Raw genomic sequence first — 23,809 nt, forward strand, 5'->3', positions numbered from 1 at the left:
GGGGGAAGGTGTTTGTCAGAAGGTTATTAATGCTGTTAGGCTAATTGTGAGACCGGGTGTACAGTTCTCAGATGGGGAAAATTTACAGTTTGATGCTTACTACAACTAGCAAGGCCAGGTTCGTTGATTAGACATGTCTTCAGGTTCTAGCAGATGTCTTCATCTGCAGTATGTCAGACATCAGCTGTGTTAGACTTTGCTATCTCCTCCAAAGGGTAACCACAATAGGTATTGTTCACCTAAATGAATGAGGAAACCTCTCAGATCTATCCCAGTGACAATAGGTATTTCCTTTAATGTGTCATTACAAATTAATTTGCATGAAAATGAGAATTGGTTCTGTGTGCTCTCACTCTTTTAGTACTTCTGAGATTCTGAACAGAAAAATTACGGGAAGTTGCCTGACTTCATTTTTTCCTACATGTTATATGGCCTTCTTGATTCAGTAATGTGCTTGGAATTAAATAGCATTTAAATTTTCCCTCAACTGTGTTCAGAATTTTGCAATTAGAGTTTTAAGTCATATATGGTATTCCAATGTCAAGAATTCCCTCTGGAAATGCAGTGGAAAAACTATTTGCTTTTGCCTGCCTAACACCTTATGGGAATTTGTGAGTGGTAGCATAAAAGACGGGGCTAGAATTGCTTAGCAGTGGAGCCTTGGGCAGTGGTTTTGCCTTTCTTATCTATAGAAAAAAAAAGTGTAAAGCAAAGTCACCTCTAGTTACATGGAACATATATGGTACATATTCTGGAATAGACTCAATTTTAAACATTCTATCTCTTTGTTCTCATCAGTAGATTCATTGTAGACCCAGAGTTCAAAAAAGAATCTCAATTTATTTTAAAGATTATGGCTGATCAAAATTTTTACAATTCTGTTAGAGACCAGCAAATGAAGTACCTTGGGAATAAGACCAGAAAAGTATTTGGGTATAAAGGAGAAGGTTAGAAGACAAAACATTTCAGAAGGAAAGAAATGACCTCTGAAAAGGAAACTGGAAATGTCCCAAAGGCAACTTCGATTTCCTCACTATTTACTTAGACTTCCCTTGGCAGCTTTGCAGTAGACATGAGGAGATAAATGCATATTGACTTCAAGATCAGGGCAATGGCATCCTTCACGTTTAGTTATTTCCTTGTAAGTTAAAAACTAAATCCTTTGGTAAATGCTTTAAAAACAAATGGGGGTATTTCGTGCTCTCAGAATCAATGGTATATTTGAGCTATGTGTGGCAAAGAATAGCCACTACTTATTCATTCATTCGAAGAGTGTCTATAAGCAACTACTGTGCATCAGATGCTGTGCTCATCAGTGCGCAACAGAGATGAGCAAAACCAAGTCTTTGTTCTTAAGAACCTTGTAGTCTAGAGGAAGAAATCAAAGTGTAAGTAAGTACAATAGAAGTTTAAACAAGAATCAAAGGTAACTCATAAGAAATGAGTAACACTTAGAGAGAAATATTAAAAAAGTAATTCCTGGGTAAGGGAATATGGAGCTAAAATAAGAAGATGAATAACAATTCATCTGGAGTTATTCAATGATATGTTGACAAAAATTGCAGTTGTGAATACATTTCTAATATGGTATAGAAGCTATATTTAGAATACTGTAAGAGGCTTGATATTTTTAGAGCATAATGTGTAAGGTGGGAATGGTATAGTGGGAAGCCAGAAGAAATCTAAGCTAGAGTATATCATAAGTGGGTAGAAATTGAATGGTAGGAATCTCTTACAGTATTTGAACTAGACCTAAATGCCCATGAGGGGTCATGAAACATTTGAGGTAGAAAAACATGACTGGATTTTTGCCAGTAGAGTTGCGAGTAGATTAGAAGGCAGAGATGAGTGAATGAAAGATACAAGGAGATGTTTTTGAGTATATAGAAATGGCACAGGTGAGAAGTAGAGTCTTATCCAAGAGAGTAGTAGTGAAAAAGAAAACAGCAGCCTAATTTAAGACATAGTCAAGAAATAGCAGAATCTGGTGATGCCTGGTGTGAGGGGTGAGCATGACTTCAATTCTCTGACCCATTAAGTTAGTGGATTTGGTGTCGTCGTTTGAGAAGAAAAGTAATAAGCAGGGAATATTAAATTTGAGAGGCCAGTAAACATCCAGATATCTGGAGATAAGGGGGAGAATAGCTCTAAAGAGCTTAAAGAGGCAATTGGTATCAAGCTGTGGACAGCACCAAATTTTGTATTTACTTGATACATGCCATATAATAGTCAGCAAACTAGACTCAATGGACAAGATGGGAAATGACCCTATGGGAAATGACAAGTATTTGAGTCTAGGAAATTTTCAAATAAGGCAAATGAAGTAGAGGATGCTCAGCACCCTTCAAAGAAATGCAAAGTGAAATGAGAACATAGAAAGGGTTTGTAACAAAGACTTGGTCTTGAGGAGGCATGAGGGGAGGAGAGGGGGACAGACAGCCTGCAAAAATAATGAAATGAAGATGAGACTTGAAGTGTTATTAAAAATTAAAGAGTTAGCAGAAAAGTTGAAGAGGACAATTTTCCAAGCAGTGGAAGCAGCATGTACAGTGACCAGGAAGCAAGACTGAACATGGCACTCCTGAGGAATTATGAGATGTTCCATTGGATGGAATGTCAAGTCTGAGAGGACAAAGGCAAGAGCTGAAGCTGGGAAAGTTAGCTCAGGCATGATCATGGAAAGGCTGTTTTATAGAGTTAAACTTTCTCTAGTACGCAAGAGAAAACCACTTACTTATTTTTGATTTTTAGTAGGGTAGTGATACAATCAGGTTTGTATTTTAAAATCTCACTCCAGCTACTGTGAGGAGAATAAGATGTTAATTAAAATAGTGAATCTGAATGTGGTTACTCAGGGCAAAGACCACAGTTCGATTCAACCTGCTAATGTGCTCTGGCCTGCAGAGTGCTTTTTAAAATTATTATTTAATTCTGAATTATTTGTAAACATTTACAAATTAGAAGACTTGGCAATGCTGGGATAACATTCCTGAGCTGTTGACAATTGATGAGCTGTCAAAAAAGTTTATTATTATTATTATTATTATTATTATTAGACAAAGTGAGAGCTTTCCTGAAAGCCAGAGTCTAAAGGAAGCATTTAGTTTGATTTTATTGCTTCTGCCTAACTAGGAGGGAACATGCAGACTAAGAATGATGAGATATTGTTTGCGCCTATCTAAACCAGACGCACGTGCCAAATCCCATGCCCATTCCCTACTCATGGACTTTGTTCCAAGCAACTCTCCCTTTCTCACCAGACTTTCCTCCTCTTTTGGATCATTGACACCGGCATAGAAACCTGTGTTATTTCTTTCATCCAAAAAATAACTTCATTTGATTCACTTTCTTAGAGTGAGAGGGATTGTACCAAACTCAGCTTCCCTTAACGTTATCAGGAGTTAGCAACTGGCCTTCCTAGCAAGTTATGTAAATACCTGTGACCCAGGCTCAGACTATTGATGCCCAAGGGATCTGTTTATCCTCACTGACAAGGGACAGCAACAGAATCTGTTTCTCAGCCCAAGCACGTCCCTTCACAGGCAGCCTAGGAACAGGGACCCTGTACACCTAATGGCCTTCAGTCACAAATGTCACTTAAGTTCTTTGCATATCACCCTTGACCCTTTTTTCTTCTCTTATCTTATGTTCTCCTGACTCTTCCTTCACAGCCATAGCTGACCACTTCTCATCACCTCCACTACTACCCTGGTCCCAGCCACAATCACCTCTTACTTGGAATATTGTTTGTATTGCTTATTTATTGTTGTATAACAAATTTCCCCCAAACCTCAATATCTTGAAACAGCAACATTTATTATCTCACAGTTTCTGTAGTTCAGGAATTAAGGTGTGGCTTATCTGGCTCCTCTGCTTCTGAGTCTTTCACAGGTTTGAAGGTGTCAGCTGGGGCTGCATATCATGGTTCAGCTGTGGAAAGATCTACTTCCAAGCTCATTCATGAGAATGGCAGGAGGAGTCAGTTCCTGTAGGTTACAGGACTCCACCTCATCTCCTTGCTGGCTATTGAGCAGAGGCCTCTCTCAGTTCCTTGTCACATGAACCTCCATATAGGGAAGCTCACGATATGCCAGCTGCTTCGTCAGAGCAAGGAAGTGAGAAGAACCAGAGAGAATGTGTGAGCAAAGCAGAGCCACCATCTTTTTATAATCTAATCTGGCCTCCTCTCTAATTAGTAACCACATTTTCAGCACAGCACCCAAAGTGATTCTTTGTAAGTCAGAGTAGGTCACTTCTTCCTTAAAGATGCTGCGATGGCTCCCACTTTACTCTGAGTAACAGCCAAAGTCTTTACAATGACTTTCCATGTTCTCTAAAATCCAGCGCCTGTTACGTCTCTCATTTTGTCTCCTGCCACTTTCTCCATTGCTCAACCTGCCCCACCCATGCTAGACTCCTGGCTATTTTTCAGACATGTTGGTGTTGACATGCTGCTGCTCAAATATCACGTCCTTAATGTGGAAAAACCTGGAAAACCAGATTCTAGGTATTTTCACTGTAAGCATCTTTTGCCATATCATCTTTATCACCAGTATTTTTGCCAAGAGCGTGTTTGCAACACAACTAATTTCTCATAAGGCAATTCACCACAAAAAATAAAATCATTGGTTGAGTGTTTGGTTTACGTTTAGCAGCCGTAATTTATTTAAGCTAGTTTTTGATTTGGTTTCATTTCTCCATTAATGAAGTTTTCACAGTGCTCCCATTTTTCTATCATACAAATCTCGGCCCTCATAATGGTCTATACAGTGACAAGTAGAGGTGATCATCTTAAAATAGTGAATGAGACCAACTACATATAAAGCAGGATTGTAAAACTACATATAAAGCCAAATTGCATGATATCCAAAAAAAAATAATAATAACATATAAGTTTGCAAATCCATCAGTGAGTACTGCCATCCCTCCCACTCATTAATCCGAAAAAGCTTGCAAAGCTATATAGCAAATATAAAAGAGGCAGCTACTAACTCACCACGGTTTTCAAAAGTATTAATTATCGATTCTTTAGTTGGAATCTGAGAAATCTCTTAATGAAGAAACTGTAGTGGAAAATTAAAAAATGTAATACTGAATGAGTAGACAAATTAATAAGGAAAGAAAATAGTACAAATAAAAGACTATGAAGACAGTGCATTTTCATTTTTGCAAGTCTTTTTAGTTTTGTTATTAATTTTTCATGTTTAATTGCACCCTTTTTGATGTCCCTCGTTTATTTTTTGTTATTTTATGTTTTATGGTGAAATTGCCTTAGGGTCAATTAGTTGTACAGCCAAAATATTTGCAGTGAAAATGCTTGAGACAAAAATTTTTACAGCAAACATGCTTACAACAAAAATATCAAAAATCCTACACCTGTCCCAGAGCTCCTGATTTATTGTTCTTTAATTTTTTTTCTATAAGATTTCTAACATACTAGTCAATTACTTTATTACGTAACCCTATAATGTTGGTCTCATAGGGACAAAGATTTTATCTGTTGTTTATTGATGAATTTCATGTGCCTGGAAAATAATAGGTGCTCAATAATATCTCTTAAATAAATGAGTGAATACATAGAATTTGGCTGAGAACTAGCTCTGTAGAATACCCATATATAAGTAACTAGAGAAGAAAAAGGAACCTGGAAAAATTTGGATGGAGTGTTGAATAGCTCTCGTGCTCTACTTTAAATCCTCCTACTGGTCCACTTTCTTAATCTTGTCATTTTGGGAGTAATTGGTGGAACTCAAATGTAATTTTGGAAGCATCTCATCACAGCTGTACCACATGACTGGGGATTTTTACTGTGGGGATTTGCTGCCATCAGCAAGAAGGACACCTGTAGGAATCCATTCAGCTATTCTCCCACTCGCAGAAATGGGGAAGTGCAAGATTTTTAACAACCCAGGAGCAATCCTTGATCTGTGAGAGATGGGAAACAGTCGATAAAGGCTCCCCTCCCACGAAACTCAGGAGGAATATTCTCAAGTGCATCTTCACAGATGTTTAGTTCTTAGCATGCTGGTGTCCCACAGCCTGCAGTTGTGATTGTCTTCGTTAAGGCTGCATCCATGGATCAGCTTTTTCTTCTTCACCGTTCTACTCATCTTACTCACCCACTCATGTTCCCTGGAATCACGTCCTAAAATGAACTCTTGGCACAAAAGCCCTTGTTTTATAATTTTTTAAATAGGAGGAGGCTGTATTAAGTCATGTCAAAATGAGACAATCAATAAAAAATAAACCCACAAATAATCAAGAAAGGGTTGGTGAACAATACTTTCAAATATGACATAGAGGTCAGGCGAGATCAGGAAGTTTAGAGACAGTCCCCTGGAGAGGTGGGTGGGAAAGCTAGGTTATGGAGTAAAGGAAGGTAACAAAATGTAGATGCTAAGTGGTGATCACTCTCTTTTGAAGGAAATGGACAGAGTGAGGTGACAGCTAGAGAGACATGCAGGGCACAGTGGGAAAAGACAGATGTTCCAAGAAATAAATACAGTCCAATAGACTAAGAGTTATAAAAATGTGGGAACACAGAGACTTGTGTGTCACAGTTTCTGAGGAAAGAATACATGAAGGTGATTTTTGAGCTGAGTCTTACAGGATAGTTTTGCCAGGTTGAAAGGTCGTAGACAAACCTCTGGAAACCGCTTTTGCAAAGGTAGTAAGTTATAAAAGTGAGGAGTTTCAAGTACAGAAAACAGCCTAGTTGAGCATATACTGTTATGATGGTTACACATGGCGTCGGAGACGTGGTAGAGCCAGGCTGTGATGGTTTGTCAATGGTGGCCCAATCCTCTGACTCCATTCAATGAGCTTTCTTTTATCAGGAGAATTTAAGTTAAGAAAGTAAGAATTAGTGACATTATCATCTTACAAAATCAACGATAATTCCTTGGTGTCATCTAATTTGTAGTCCATAATTAATTTGACCCAACTGTCTCAAAAAACTTTTTTTACAGTCGGTTTGTTTGAATCAGAATCTAAACAAAATCAATACTTTATGGCTGGTTATTAAGTCACTTGTCTTTTTAGACTAGAGAAGTAGCTCCCTTGCATTTTAACTTTTTTCATGACATTTTACTTGTTGTAAAAATTGAATACAAACATTTTAAAGCCTGACTACTGAATAGTCAGACAAGATTGATTTTGTAATTTTTTCTTTTCAGAAGTTATTAAGGTTTTCTTTACTAACCAAACATGGTCATTTTTTCTTTTTTTTTTTGCAGATGATTAATGGATCTGGGGAAAGGTTTTTGTTTTTGTTTTTGTTTTAATATTTGGACAACCACATTAATGTTTTCACAGTCCTGTCAGCCCAGCATCTGCAGAATGTGTGAGCAAAGAAAAAGGTGAACTTCGGCATCAATAAAAGAGCCCGTACCTGCCCTAAATCAGCACCATCTGCGTGCTGCGCAAGCATTCCTCTGTTTGTCAAGACCCTGAAGCTAATTGTCACCAAGTTCCCCATGTCATGAGATTCCACATTTTTCTTCAGATTATGTCAAAAGTACTCAAGATGCCTCCACTGATATAGGAGAAGACCAGGAGAATGAAGTGGATAATGGCAAAAGTGAGCTAAAAAGCTCTTATCTCACACTTAGCCACAAATAATTTGAGAGGATTGTTATGCAAATAATGAGGAAAATGAATCCTTAGTCTTGAAGGATCTCTCATACCGATTGGCAGACAATATAAACTTTCTCTCTCAGTTTGGCAAATAGCCCCACTGTGTGACATTCTCGGGTAAACTCAAAAACAACTAACAGCAGATGTTTCAGGCTATCGTCAGCTAAACTGGCAGCTCATTGTTCCTACTCCTTCACCAGCACATTCACGAACCACGGTGTGGCATCCACTGGCATGGTGTCACATGCTCCTCCTCTCACCCAGTGCCATCCCAGGTGAAAGCACACCGATCAAACCCAGAGTCATCAGTTGACGTTTCCTAGAGCAAACATTCTTCTGAGTCTTCTGACTATATCATATCAGCTCCAATTTGCATTCAGTTACTAGTAATAGAGAGCAGAAATTCCACTGGCTTTAAAAAGATAAAAGTGTGCTTTTTATTTCCAAGTAAAATAACTCTGAATTAGGTAGGACAGCTATGGCAACTTCAGAGTACCACTAGAAGAGCAGGGATCTTCTACCTTTGTCATTATAAACCAAGCTTTTTCAGCACTGCAAGTCCTAGAATTTCTGGAGTTTCTCTTTTCCCTTTAATACTGACTTGCAAACCAGACAATGATTTTTCTGAGCTCACCTCATTATTATTAAATTCAGCCAATGGGCACCATATCAAGGTACAAATATTCTTTTTGCCAACTTCTTCACCTAAGGCCACATGCTCGTTTAGCTTATTATCTGCCTTCCAAATTATTGCTGACAGTTTTATCAAATGTCTCACTGATTCATAAATTGAATGCCATCTTTGTGGCCTCAGTAACAGTTTCCTTGCCATTCTCTACCCAGTAACAAAGTCGATAGCACATAGATTGCTTGTTTTTTCTTCTCAACAATTTACTTTCAGCTACAAATGGGCTAGCTATGCCGCTGTTATAAATGACCTCAAAGATGCTGTCTTATAATCATAAATTTTACTTCTTTCTCAGCATAACCATGCTGAGGATCAGCTACACATATTCTTCTTCTCAGGCCCCAGACTAAAAGAGCAGTTCCTATCCAGGATATTACTGGGTACAAGGCAGAAGAAAAAATAACAAGTGCGATGGCTCTTAAATCTTTTGCTAAATAGTTGAACACATCATTTCTGCTCACATTTCATTGGCCAAATCCTCATGTCAACGGAGTAGAGAAATACAATCTTCCCATAGGGAAGAAGACCATGCATTACATATCCAAGCTTAAAGTCAACGGAGCAGAATGCATAATCCTTTCTCATGGAAGGTAAAGCAGATACAGTAAGCTTCCTGTGACTATTCTCTTGGCCTTTGCTATTTCAGCATACATCAGCCTCACATCCAGCCGCCAGCATGCAGCCTTCCCTGTCCGTGTTTAGAACAGGCCCATAATGCCAGGAGATTAATGTCTTCTCCCACTGTTCTCAACCCGTCAACACTCCAGCTACCTCATTCCTCAGATAGGGTAACTCTGAAGCTGATGGTCTATGCCATGGTAGGACTGGACTTGCTTTTCATTCCCATCTTAGTATTTTCTGTGATCACTTCCTAAAGCAAACTACCTGCACTTACATCCTTGCTTCAGGGTCTCCTTCTGGGAACCTGAACTAAAATGAAAAGACAGAAAATATTTAGAACAATGATACAATCCGCCACAAAGAGAAGAATGGCTTTGGGCAGTAATTAGCAGTCTCTGCCAGAAATTCCATCATAAGAATGGATCCACCCACCTTTTCCATGCTTCTGTCCTCAAATCTGTTCATCTCTGGGTCAAACCAGAAACATTGTTTCCCAGAAGGGATAAAGACTTCTGCAATAGATTATTTTCTTCCACTTCTGGACCACAGGAAATAAGAGCGGTCATTTACTCTAAACAGACTTTACCACCCTGCCCTTCATAGGACCTCAGGATGTTTACACAGGAATTCCCTTTATAGGCACATATGCTCCCTGCCCACAGCACTGAGCTGTCTGTACCGTGTAGGGGGGCTGAGAGCAGGTGCACCCAAATCCTTTTCTGTGACTCTCCCTCGCCTCTCGTAACGCAAAGCATATCCTGTCTACAAATCTTGTCAGTGCTATCCTGCATGAAACAACCCTCACATATATACAAAGTGCTTTTTCTATACACATATGCACACATACATACTAAAGCAGAGACATAATCATTCAGTTTTCTTTTTTTTTTTTGACAAACAGAATTAAAAGCTTAAAAAATTACCTCTTTAAATTCTTTCTCCCTCTCCTTCTTTCTCTCCTTCTCTCCCCTCCTCTCTCTCTCTCTCTCTCTCTCTCTCTCTCTCTCTCTCTCTCTCTCTCTCTCTCTCTCTCTCTCTCACACACACACACACACACACACACACACACACACACACAGAGCCACCCTCCATGGAGCTGGTTTGATACCAGTCATTTTAACACTTGAAATACTTTGAGGTTAGTAAGTGTGATAGCCTATGATTTAGTATCATATATTTTGTAGGACAGTGTAAAATACAGCTGAATTTGCCCCTTACAGTATAAAATGTTTTCTTGCCTTCAGAGAAAAGTAAATATAAAAAATTTTTTTAAAGAAAACAAGAGCAAGAGTAAAAATTCCTATTAAATACTGTCCAGAAACCAGGAGTTGGTTATAAAATGTTTTGAAACCCATTAATTTAACTCTGATCACTGTATATAAGCTCAAAATGTTGCAGGTATAGTAAAATTGGAGAGAGTTAATCTTATTTTCTAATGAAAAGACACATACTTTTGCCTTCAAAGAAAAAATTTTCTCAGATTTTTCATGTAATATTTCAACCATCTTATATTTTCACCTCTTTGTATCCTACATGTCTTGCCTCCTGTCTGTCCTCTTGTCCTTGATGTAGCTGCTGATGTAATGTTAATTTTCCAGTCCCTAGTCCTTGCACATGGAAGGAGAACAGTACAAGGATTCATGTCCCCCCCACTAAGTTCAGACAAGCTAAGGAGTGGTGGGAGGAACCTGCACTTCTATTTGCATATGACCCTTGATGAGGTCAGGGACCAGTTATTCTTTCTTTGAAGAGATGTCTTCAGAGGGGGGATAATAATAGAGTGATATGCCAGGGACATTTGCAGATTGATAACACAGAGCTAGAGTTTACAGAATCTGGACGTTAAAAACTACCATATCCCTTACACTAAGGCTACCAGAATTTAGGAATCTAAGAGAGGTAAAATTAACAATTAAAAAATGAGTGATATGGCATAAGACTTGCAACTTTTTGATTTTACCAAGTGAAGACATTAAGAAAAAACAACCAACCAACAAATGCCAGTTATTAGTGCCACTATTTAAAAGAGTAGAACATTTGAATATCCCCTTCTAAATGACTATATATTAGTTTATAAGAATTGATCAATATGGTTCTTATTTTCCTCCAGGTTGACATCCCTGGGCTGTTGAAAACTCCATGCTGGTCCCACACTGTATTCGGAGGGCTGACATTAGGGAAATATCACTTCAAGGATCCCTCTCAAAAAGCTCTTATCTCCTTGGCAGTGTTTTTGATGAGCTTCAGATGGCAGATAGTTCAGCACTAAAGCTTCTAGTTCATATCTGAACTGCACGAATTTTTTAAGTAGCTAAGTAATTTGGCAATGGACTCCACTGATTTATAAGAATTCATATTCTAATGCCAATGCATGTAATTCTTGAATTATCTGTTGATATGTGTCTGCACATGTGAGCATAGAATGAATTTTTAAAAATTCACTGAGATAAGTGTTTTACTATAAAAAATTACAGAAATTTATATGAATCTGTGAGCCATATTTCTGAAAGTGTTTATCTGCATCTCTACCTCTCTACTAAGCAAAATGTATTTAAAATACAGTTGGTTTTTCTCTGCCAAAAGAACCCGAGCCAAGGACAAGGTGAGGGAAATTACTATGTGGTCAAGCATCTTCCTTGAGGACAAGGCAATGTATACCACTCATTTTGATGAGTATGGCAAGGATTCTGTAAAAGATTGAAGGAAGATTTTTAGCGGAAAACTAAGGGGCTTTGCTGGTTCTTTCCATCAGGGTAATTTTTTGCTTTTCTCATTTAAGAAAACATCCACATTTTCAAATAATATCTATTAAAGTATGTAGAAAGTGAAAGTCTAAAATTTGCATTAAAATATTTCGGCCATGTAAAACAAACAAACAAATAGAAGTATAAATGGGGCATAAGTGACAAAATATTAGTAACTATTGAGGTGAAGTGACAAGCAAATGGGAGTTCATTGTGTTACCTTCTCTAATTTTGAAACTGATCCTAATGAAATTTGAAACTAACAATTAAAAGGAAAGAGTATAAAGAAAAAGGAATTTATGTTATGTTGGGTCAGGGCAAAGGGATTGAAAAAGTCAGATTATAAGACTCTTTCAGAAGCAAAGACATTGAAGCCTAGACAATTGGCCAATATGCTATTTGTAATGTACAGGTTTAAAAAATCAACCAACCTGCTATGATTGTAGTAAAGATTGGCTCTCAGGAGAGAATCATCAATGAATACTAAATCTAGAAGGAAATTTCTGATGGAGAGCAAGATATTTGCCTAGTCTTATAGTGTCTCCCCACAGATGACTTATTAGTTGCAAGAAGGAAAAAAAATCCTAAATATACAGTGGATAAATTGGATAATACCTTCCTTGACCAGGTGATCACAGCTAATGTCAAATGGACATTATGTGTCTCCAAGTGTGATACCCTGAGACAGACACATGACCACAAATGAGGATTTATATGACAAAGGTAATGTCCAAGAGATATTGGTGCAAAACTTTAGAAGAATATTGGGATCTTTAACAATCATATGAGGAACCACCTTACTGGATGTAGACCATCTTAGAACTTTCATTATATGTAGTTTTTTTTCAAGTTTAGAAATAACTAAAACCTAACTTGGATACTTTAAAGCTTTCTGAACCCTTGATTCAGAGAGAATATCGAGAGTAATTGCAGGATGTTTAGAAAGATAAGAAACTAGAAACTCATATAAGAACATGTGGCATGTCCTCAGAGTCATTTCATTGCTATAAATGCTTTTATTATTAAGCAAGAAAAATAACACAAATAAGAAAATAAATCAATTTAAGAAGTTATGCGAAGAATAAGAAAACAAATCTAATGAAGTACAGGGAATTAATAAGTTGAAAGCAGAAGATAAATAATAAGAAATAAACTGCATAAATCAAAGAACAAGGTCTTGAAGGAAAATAATAAATTCTTCTGACAAAAATAATCTCAAAAAGAAATTGGAAAACAAACTTTTACAAAATTAAGTTCAAAAATATGATATAACCAGAAAAATGGCTATTGCTTTCAAAGTACAAGAAAATAACACATGTTACTAATTCTTACACAAAATTGTACACAGATTAAACATGAAACAAATAACTATTAAAGAAATGTAAAAGGTTACCAAAGAATAAGTTTCATTAAAAAAGATGTAGGCTTGGGTATGGTTTTACAGGTCAGTTATTTCAAAGTATTAAGAAACAGAAAATTCTCATAGTATATAAACTTTTTCCATCATTGAAAATGATGAAAGCTTCAAGCTCATTTTATGTAAGCCAAATCCTAAGACTGCAACAGAGAAGACCAAAATATAAAGATCTAAAATAAAGTATAAAATAAAAACAAATTTCACGTAATTGTTTCATAATATATTTATGATGTGAACTTTTTAGTATAAATGCTATACCTCAATAAAAATATAACATATAAATTATAAATCTCACTTATAGATATAAAATCTAAGCTTTCAAATAATAGTTGAATTCAGTCTTTTATTAAAAAGCGATATGCCATGAGCAAGTAGGACATTATTTTAAATAGTATCCTTGCATTATGATTTCTTAGTAAAAAATATAATTTATCACATCCAATGAAAAATCATGTAATAAGTTAAAAAGTCAGTTGGTGAATATCAATATATTACATGCAAAATCTTGAACTAGCAATAGAAAGAACATTTATCTAAGCCTAACTTAGCATAAGAATGAAATACCAGAGACATTACCATTAAAATAAGGAAAGAGACAAAGATTCGAACTATTGCTACTACCTTTTCTTAAAACTTGTTTTGAAAGATTCAATCAATAGCATAAAACAAAAAGTGTAAGTAAAATATTTAACAATCACAAAGAAGAAGATACAATTATTATTCATAGTTGCTATCATTTGACTAAAAAAAAATGAAAAGAATCAGCTATAAAACCTTATACAACTAATAAAAATGCCTGGAGAAAAAGTAAATATGTAAAAACCAATAGCTGCAGTGGAAAATGATTACTTTCACAATGAAAACAAAGTATTTAATACCTAGAAATATGCTCGGCAGAAAAACATGGGCAAAAATATTGTATAAGAGACACAAAATTCATCAATATGTGCAACATTCTGGAATGAAAATAAATTCTCGCCAAGTAAATTTAAAAATGAATACAATATCCTTAAAAAAAATTCTCAAGGTGTTTGCTTTTGGTAAATTGATGATAAAATTTTATTTTAAAAAAATGTAAGAATGAAACTTGCCAAGAATATTTTGAATAAACAAGGAATATTAAAAAGCAATTTCTTAACCAAATAAGAAAATACACATAAAGCAATTATAATTAAAGCTGTGGTATTAAAGTGGAAATAAGCATATCAAAAGAAAATAATTTAAATGCCAGAAAATAAAACTTTTTATATAACAGAAGACTTTCAAAGGCAACATTTTACACCAATAAATAATAATTGGACCACTTGTTAACTATTCGGGGAGAAAAATAAAAGTTTGATACCTACCTCATACAAAATACCAAAATACATCTGGATTCCAGATGTATTAAACAGATAAAATATTTTAAAACAAAGCCTAAACATGAGATGGTGATCAAAGAGTAGACATTTAAACATTTCTCTTATAAATTTCTAACAGAAATGGTCAAAAATATATAAAAATAAAACTTAAACATAAAAGCAATATATCACTGCTGGAAACAAGGAAAATGTACAACCATATGTCAAAAACTTTTAAGCTACATAATAGATTATGGGAAGAGCAACAAAATTATTTCCTAGCTAGTAAAGTCACCTAAGGAGTAGTTGGAGGATATACCTAAGAAATCCCAGTACTTCTCTAAGCTTGGAGTAAGAACTATGGGGCAGCGTTGAAAAACTTGTGAAAATGTCCACAGTATGTCCCTGCCAGCTCTGTTCCCTTGGTAGTTGCATGGAGTTCTCCATGCAATATGAAGGTCCACAGTGAAGTCAAGTGCCACCACAGTCATGGCTTCTGAATTCAGCTCCTCCCATCACATTGCCACATCCCCATCTTCTAGATTGGGCAAAAGTGCTCCAGAGAAATAGACATGGGGGTCTGTGTGATGGGGGGTGGGAGGATTCCACTGACTTCTAGTCATCTCTAGACCTATGTCCTGTGTCCAGTGAAATCTTTCTTTACATTTAGTGAGCTTGTACCTTTGCTTGTTGAAACCTCATGTCACTAGAAGCCTGGCAAAGAGACTGAGAAGAATTAGGGGACCAGCTCCACAACCCTGGCCTCACAAAGGCACGGGAGAACCACGCAGAAGGCTCAGCTGAGTGGACTATGTCTGACTGCTGAGAGGAGCAACCTGCATGGACCTAGTGACTGGTGACCGGCATCTAGCATAAGACACCTGGACAATTCACAGTCATCTACATGGATGGGGCACGTGCCTGAGGACTGTACAAGTTATATCAGCAGTGAAAGACCAGGAAAGAAGCAATAATTTGGCAATACTAGAGCTACCGCATACAACATGGTGCACACACGACTTATGTACACACATACATCTAAACATGATATTCATAAGCCCATTCTTCCTTGATATAGAAAAGATAAGGACAGAATACGACTGAATTATACTTCTGGATTTACTGAAAAACCACTGATTTGAACAGAGAAAAACTTGCACTTGAATAGATTTGATTGTCTGCTGCTAGGCAAGCTTGAGGCTGAAAGACAGAAAGTAAAAACTAGGTTAAGGAATAAATTCTATTTTTACATTCCTGAGTCTGTGACTGAGAAATCCCTGCCTATTATACTTTAATCAAATCAGTTGTGTTCTTGCTCGACAACCATTGATAGCTTCCCAGTTGTATTTCAAATGAAATCCAAACTCATAGCCCTCAAGACCGCATATGGTTTTCTCCCAGCTTACATCACTTAGCTAATCTCTTCTCTCTCTCCCTTCTATCCATGATTTTCCTGCAGCACAGACCTTTCTTCTCCTTGAAAAGGGCAAGTTCTCTTGTCTAAAGTCTTCTTACTTGTGGGGCCCTTTGTCTGAATGGCAGCTCTTCTGCTTGGAATGCAATTTATTATTATTTTTTTAACGTCCTTTTTATTCTTTAATTCTCAACTTCAATGTCACATCCTCAGAAAAACTCTGACTTCCTATACTAAAATAGTTATTATTTTCTATTATGTCCTCATATATATTTCTTTATAATGTTTTATAGACCAAATTCTGTATTTATTTTATTCATTCATTGTTTATTATCTGCCTCCTCCCATTGAATATAAACTTCCTGAAGGCTAGGTCATCATTTGCTTTTTTTTTTTTTTTTTTTTTCCAATTGGGAATCCTCACTTTCTAGCATGGTGCCTGGGGTATGGAATATATTCAATAAAGCTTTTTTGATTAAATTAATAAATTATTTAAAAATAATACTATAGAAGAATGTGTGTAGACAAAGGGAAATATTCATGATATATGAAGTGAAAAAAAGCAGATTATAAATGAATGGCCTCAATTTTGTAAGTACCTGTGTATGTAAATACATAGCTGAATTACCCTTCCTCCTTCCAATTTTTAAAACCTTGGAAATGTACCAAAAATTAATGGTGATTATTCTAGGGTATATAGATCATTTTTATTTCTTCTTTTATACCTTATTGAATTGTCCAATTTCTTGATCCTATACATACACACACATTTTGTAAAGTATTAAATAATATCTCATATTTAGCAATTATCTGACAGAATTTAATTTTTTTAGTCTTTTTTCTCCTTTATCTTTTTATCAAATTTTAATGCTACCTAAGAATAAGGAGATAATCGTAGAAACAGCAAATCTGGGTTGAAGTCCATGTACCTCCTAATGAGCATGATTTGGGGGAAGTTACTCAACTTTTCTGAACTTTAATTTCTGAACTTCATTATATAATGGGAAGAGTGTTAAATCAAAACTCTTACAAGAGATGGTGTAAAAAGAATTTCTCAGTATGCCTGTGGTTAAAAAACAAACAAACAAACAAACAAACAAACAAACAAACCTGGGGAAAGAAAAGTTGTCAAGTAGCTGCCTTCCACTTTCCTTTCTCATTTTGCTTTTACTTACTGTTCTTTTCCTTTCCTCCTCCTATTTGATCTGTTCCTCATCAATTCTGAGATTATGTCAGTATCTTCTGGATATGGAATTCTTGCTCATTTCTTTGAAAAGGCTTGTCTGCTCAATAAAAAATGGACTAGATTGACAGGGCCAGGAAAGCCCAGCACCTTCAGGATACTCTGAGTTCTGTTTCTAAATTATCACCACTATTTTTTTTCCTCTCACTGTTTCATTTAGAGCTTGGAAACTCTTGGCACCTGGGGGAAAACATGCAACCTTTAGGCTAGAATTTGAAAAGCTTAGGGAAAGAAAAATTATCATATAAATAATATTCTACATTGCCTTTTCCTAGCCAAAGATGAGGTCGGAAACTTCAAAATTTGAGATTCGAAATATATTTGGCGCACACCCTGATGGAGGTGGGGGTGGAGAAACGGATCTAATTCCCAACAGGAAAAAAAAAAAAAGTTTGAATTTATTTTCTAACTGACTCAGGAGAGATTTAAAAGTTGAAATGCTATAATTTGGTTGGCTTCTCTCCGCAGCACCAAGCATTTCCATTTCACGTGGGAAGAACAAAATGAGGCAAACAATCCGAGATTAAATGAAAACAGGTGGGATGGAGAGGTGCATTTATATTTTACCACCTGGAATAAGAATATTTTTCTCTCTTGGTTTTATAGGCTTGGGGGCTATTGAAGTAATAGCAGCATCTATAAATTGAATCAGCATTCATTAAACTTGTTGGAGAAATTTAGTTAGGAAAACAGCCTAGGTGGAAAACAAGTCCTTTGTTTTTTATTGGATTTTACAATAGGGAGCATTCTAAGCTTTAAACATTGCGGCGGGAAGAAGCTGACTATAGAAATTACCCTAGTGTGGGACTGGACTTAAAGGAGATTATGCTTCTCTAAAGAGAAGAACATATTTACAGCAGAAGACTACGGTTATACAGATATTTTATCTTCTTTAGCTTTAATGTGATTTCTCTCACCCTTACTTCATTATATCTCCTCACCACTAGCAACAGTTCTTCCCCTGCCTGATTCTTATTCAGTTTCATAACTCTTCTCAGAGGACTCCAACATATTTCACTCTACAGCCTGATGCTGCTAAGGATACTGCCATATGTTCAGAAGCAACAAATTATTATATAATCATAACTGTACACAGCACAGTAGGATCCTGTCTCTAGAAAACAACACTAAAATACACACTTAAAACACAAATTCACTCTCTTTTCATAAGAGACTGGTCTTTCTGGCCTGTAATGTCCTCCCAGAATAAAAAAGTCATTCTTTCAAAGCCCATTTTAAACTGGTTTCAGTTCACAAAACCTGAAAACCTGTCCCAAGCTCCAGGGGCTATCCCAAGTACCACACATGATATAAAGAAGGGAAAGGGGGGGGGGGGTGGAAACTGTCAGCCTCTTTTGGGGATTTTTGTATCTTATTTTGTTGACACATTATTTGCTGTTGGTTAAACTGAGTTACAGAGGATAACTACTTTTTATATGCTAATAACCTAAAATTTGATTCCAGATATATATCATTCTAAAGCCCATGATTTTCCTATTGTCATAAAGTTAGAGATGTTGTGACGTGATCAAATCTAAGACCCATGGAGCCAGTTGAGATGAATTGTGAGCCTTTATTATTAGCCGGCTGGCGACTGACTCTCTACCAAGCAGGGTTAGAGGAGATCAGCCTTGAGCTCCCAAAAGAGGCAGTTTATAAAACCTAGAACCACACCCTGGTTTACAGAAACAGAAGTTGGCCATTAGTATATCTTTGAGCAGATTACCACACCCTGGTTAACATCAAACAAGCAAGCAGATACAGAAGCAGAAGTTGGCTCACTTGAAAATTTTCCATCCTTAACAGAGACGACTCAGAAGGAATAAATATTTGTGCTAGAATCAGTCAAAATTCTACTCATTAGAAGTAATCTTGGAAAAAGAGAGTACTGTATTAATTTGGAAGAAATCCTTTGATAATCTCACCCTACCACAGATACCTTGTGGTACCTGTGATTCATTATGAATAAGAAAAGGAATTTGTGTTGCTTCTAAGAGAGAGAAGAAATAAGGGTGTGCAGAAAACCTCTAACGTCTTCTTTAGATGACCCAGTGCCTATGAGTGGAGTATCTGTGAAAACAGCTGAAAAACTTGTGCTTCAAGTCATGGCTACCCACGTAAGAGAGATACAATTTATGTAGATCCAGGAATTAGAGTCAGGGAGGACTCTACTGGTATATGAATTAGAGTTATATTTGATCAACCCTTTTTGATGCTTGGTCTTCCTTATTCCTGTTTGTGAAGAAATTCCCACCTTCCCGTAGAAAACATAGCTATTCAGACAATAGCTACGTGTGGCAAAGGAACCTGAAAACTAACTCTAAAGGAGTAAAATTAAATTCTGCTTTCTTAATAAATGACCTTTTTAGGTCTAAATGTGTTCAAAGTGTGATTAAGATCAGATTGTAGCAGGAAAACCCAATACCACCAAATGAATTTTATCACACAAGGAATGTTCAGGATCCCCAAAATGGAAGAATATTGGTACATCATGTCTTTATTACCTGCTAAAATCAGAGTAGTCTTATTCAATAGTTTAATCATAATAATAATAATAATAATAATAATAATAATAATAAACTTCTGCTAAAATTAGCTCAATGCTTTAAAAAAAAAAAGTTTTTCACAATGATCTCAGACTTTTCTAACTTGGATAGCACACTGAGAGGCCCCAGTCCAGTAGAGCCTAAAATCTCAATCCCAGAGCCAACATGGACACTCATAGTTTGTTGTATTCGGTATACTATTGCTTCTCCCATAAGGCTAGTACATTATCTGTAACAATTAGCTTAAGGCAAGGCCAGGAACATCTGCTTAATCATCAATCCATGCATGATAGCATTATTTCTGTTTTTATCCAAGAATCCCTGACAATATTGTAATGTCTTGTTTTTTCAATGCCATGCCTTTATTTGATATAGTTTTCCAGTTAAATAATGGAGACACAAGAAGGTCAAGAAAGTTCTTCCAGTTGAAGGGTTAAGGTTATTTCAATTGTAACTAATCTTTATTATTTCAGAGAGCAAAATGAAAAGTGCTTAGTGTGAAACTATTAATCAAAAAGAAGTGAGTGCTCACTACTCAATGGAATTAAGTGCACAAACATGATCGCTTTTTCTAAATAAGCAATGTTCTAGTCAATCATTACTTATAACATGGTCCCTTTAAATAATTAAACTATATTTCCAGTTTTCATGTACTATTTGTAGAGAAACGACGAGATCTTTAATCATAAAATTCCATGCTTGAATTTTCACATCTTTAGAGGAAAAAAAAACAATGTTCTGGAGTAGAAAATAAAAAATCAAAGTGTTTCTAAATGTATATATAATTTTATACATGTAAAAATAATATATATATAATTTTTTTAAAAACATATTACTCAATTCTGTTCTCTAGATTCAGCATACATCCTCTGCAAAGCCATGTATATCTAACAAAATAAGCACTCTACCCACACTCTTTTTAGCACCCTTGTGCTGCCAATCCAAATAGAATAAAAATGATACTCTATCTCAATGTGGAATTGAGTCACAGACTCACACAATGGGAGAACGAACATGCCAAAGATAAACACGGATGTTATATACTGAATTGTGGCCTCCTTCCAAAAAAATCACATGTTGGAGCCCTAAACCCCAATGTGACTGTATTTGGAGATAGAGCCTTTAAGGAATTAATTAAATTAAATGAGGTAATAGGGGTGGGGCCTTATTCCAATAAAGAGTGTTGTCCTTATAAAAAAAAAAATGATAGGGTGGGGGGAGGCACTAGGGATGCACATATTCAGAGGAAAGGCCATGTGAGGACAAAGCAAGAAGTCAGCTATCTGCAAGCCAAGGAGAGAGGTCTCAGGAGACACCAAACTTGCCAGCACCTTGATCTTGAAATGCTAGTTTCCTGAACTGGGTGAAAATAAATTCCTGTTGTTTTAAGCCACCACGCCTGTGTTATTTTGTTTTGGCAGCCTTAGCAAACTAGTAAACCAGGCCTTACCAATAAGAATATGTTCTAATATTGCCATCGAGATGACTAGTTCAAATTCAATTAACTTTCTTTCTCTAATTTATTTACACTTCATCCAATACACATGCTTTACTAGATGCTAGGATCAGCACTGGATCTGATCAAAAATATCCTTGCTCCCTTGAAGCTATGAATGAGGGACAGATAATAAATGGTTGAACAAACAAGAAAACAGTGTAATTTCAGATAATGATAAGTGCTGAGGAGGAGTTAGGCAGATATGACAGAGGGACTAGCAGAGGGTCTGCTTTAGGAAGGTCAACAATCAGGAAAGCATTGTGGGAAGGTGATATTTGAGTTGAGACTTATGGGATGAGAAGGAGCTAACCAAGTGAGGAGCTTGGAGAGAAATTTTTCAGACAGAGGAAAGAGCAAAGGCGAAGCCCTAGTGATGGGAATGGGCTTGGTTTGCTTAAGACTCTGAAAAATGGCCAGTGCAACTATATTATGAGCAAAGAAAAGAATGGTATGATGTATTTGAAGAAGAGGCTGGGGCCTACAGTGGTACATGGAGTGAGTGTTAAACATCTAGAAGGGGTCCATTGTCCATTTTACAGAATAGTCACTGATACAAGACTATACTTTCAGTTTCTGCTCCTTCATGATATACTGTCTCTCTGGGCTTCTGTGAGTCTATGCTTGCCTTGCTCTTCTTTTGAACCACTGTCTGATTCTTTTAAATCACCTGCTTGGCCCTTCTCTTTTCTAATAGGGTAAATATCTGAGTGTTCCATGCCTTGTATGAGCCTCTCTTCTTTTCTCTTTTTCTTGCTTATCCAGGCTCTTGATATCACAGTGGTACTTGAAATCCACTCTTGCATGTTTAATAGGCATTGTCAAATTATAATGGACTAAGCAAGCTGTTAATTCCTACCTCTGACCTATTCTTCATCTAGTTTTCTCCATCCCATGTAAGGACAGCCCTTCCATTACTTACTTGCTCAAGTCCAAATGTTGAAAGTGCCTCCGATTTTTTCATTTCCCCATTTTCACAATCTATCAGTTCAGTCTACCCATTAGTCTCCAAAATACATCTCAAATCCATCCACTTGTCTTCACTGAGTCCAGTCACTGAGTCCCCTCACTGTAATTATGGCAATAGCTTCTTAATCATTTATTTTCCATCTTTGCCCTTCCTGCCACCTGTTCTTCAACCAGTGACCAGTGATCTTGTAAAACATGAGTCAGATTATGTCACTCCCTCCAATTGCACTTAAAGCACGATCCAAGAAGTCAGAACAGGTGAGACATGGCTTTGCCTACTCACACAAGCTCATCTCACGCCACTCTCCTGCTTGTCCACTGGGCCCCGTACACTGACCTCACTCTTTTTCCTGCAACACCCTTACTGTGGACCTGCTGCACCACTGTTTCCTCTACTCAGAATGGTCCGTCTCCAGATTCCCATGTGGATGTCTACAAAGTCTTCTCAGAGAGGGTTTTCCGTGTCCTCCAGTGTAAAGTGTCTCTTCTCTCATCTTCGGTTGCTCTCAATCACATTACATTATGTATTTCCTTCTTTGTACTTTCTACAGTATGAAATAATGGTGTTTAGCTGTTTATTATCCGTTTTCCCTTAGCAATACTCATGCCTCATAAGGGCAGAATGTTTGCTTATTTTACTTCCTGCTATAGCCCCCACAAGTAAATGAATGGAATCTGTAGTCCCTTTTTGCTAATTAGAGGTTTTGTTTTATAGGATTTCCAAGGAAGCTCTTTATTATATACCTGCAATAAGAATGAAGTAAATAGCTAGACCTTCCCTCACTGCCAAGAGTTTTGCTGATGGAGGTAAACTATGGGTTCTAAAAACATGCTTAACAGGACACAATGCTATCAAATACTTATTGTGCCTCTGCTTTGTCTAGAGTGATTTACTTTGTATCATGCAAAAAAAAATATCGTATATATATATGATATACGAAGTCTAATAGTAGAAAGATGGGACACAGAACTATAGATTATCGAGCAATTTGCTCTCCGTAAGATTAAAGCAGCAAAGAAATTAGCAGAGGCGGTGACATCTGGACAAGGCTTTCATAGACAACTGTGACAATCAGAAAGGGAGGTAGGAGGACATTTCTAAAGGGAAACTTATTGAGAAGTTGGCAATGTGAACATGCATGAAATTTTCCAAGAATAATATGTCATATCAAGGATGAGAGTGAGCAATTACTTGATAGAACTTGATAATGGAGATGGTAATATTGGTGTCCACTTCTATAATTCTAGATTTCTATGCCGACACTATGGATCAGAGTTTGCAAGCTGACTACACCTGGTTTATAGATGTCTTTTGTTTAGTCTGCAGTGTTTAAAAAAGATTTGATTTTACATCAACACTAAAAGTCAGGAGATTTCACATATAAATGTGAATTTCTGACTTTCCTTGGAAAACCACATGGTGTGTCAAGTCTGGCATTCCCAAAAGAGCTGTGGTGACTGCCCTATTTAAATGCGACAGGCAAGCAGGTAGGCTCTACTTTGCCAAAGTTCCCTCCCCACTTGCTCCTTCATTTTACCTGCTTGTCATTGAGCATTCTGAGTTTACTGCTTCTGAGTTTAATGTGTTTTCCTGGACAAGAAAAACTGCATTTAAAAATTTTTTCATCAACATTCAACTGAAATATAACATACATTAAGAAAAGGGCATGAATCAATAGAGCTCAACGAATTTTCAC

This window comes from Rousettus aegyptiacus, unplaced genomic scaffold (genome assembly GCF_014176215.1).
Source record: "Rousettus aegyptiacus isolate mRouAeg1 unplaced genomic scaffold, mRouAeg1.p scaffold_m13_p_4, whole genome shotgun sequence".
Lineage (NCBI taxonomy): Eukaryota > Metazoa > Chordata > Mammalia > Chiroptera > Pteropodidae > Rousettus > Rousettus aegyptiacus.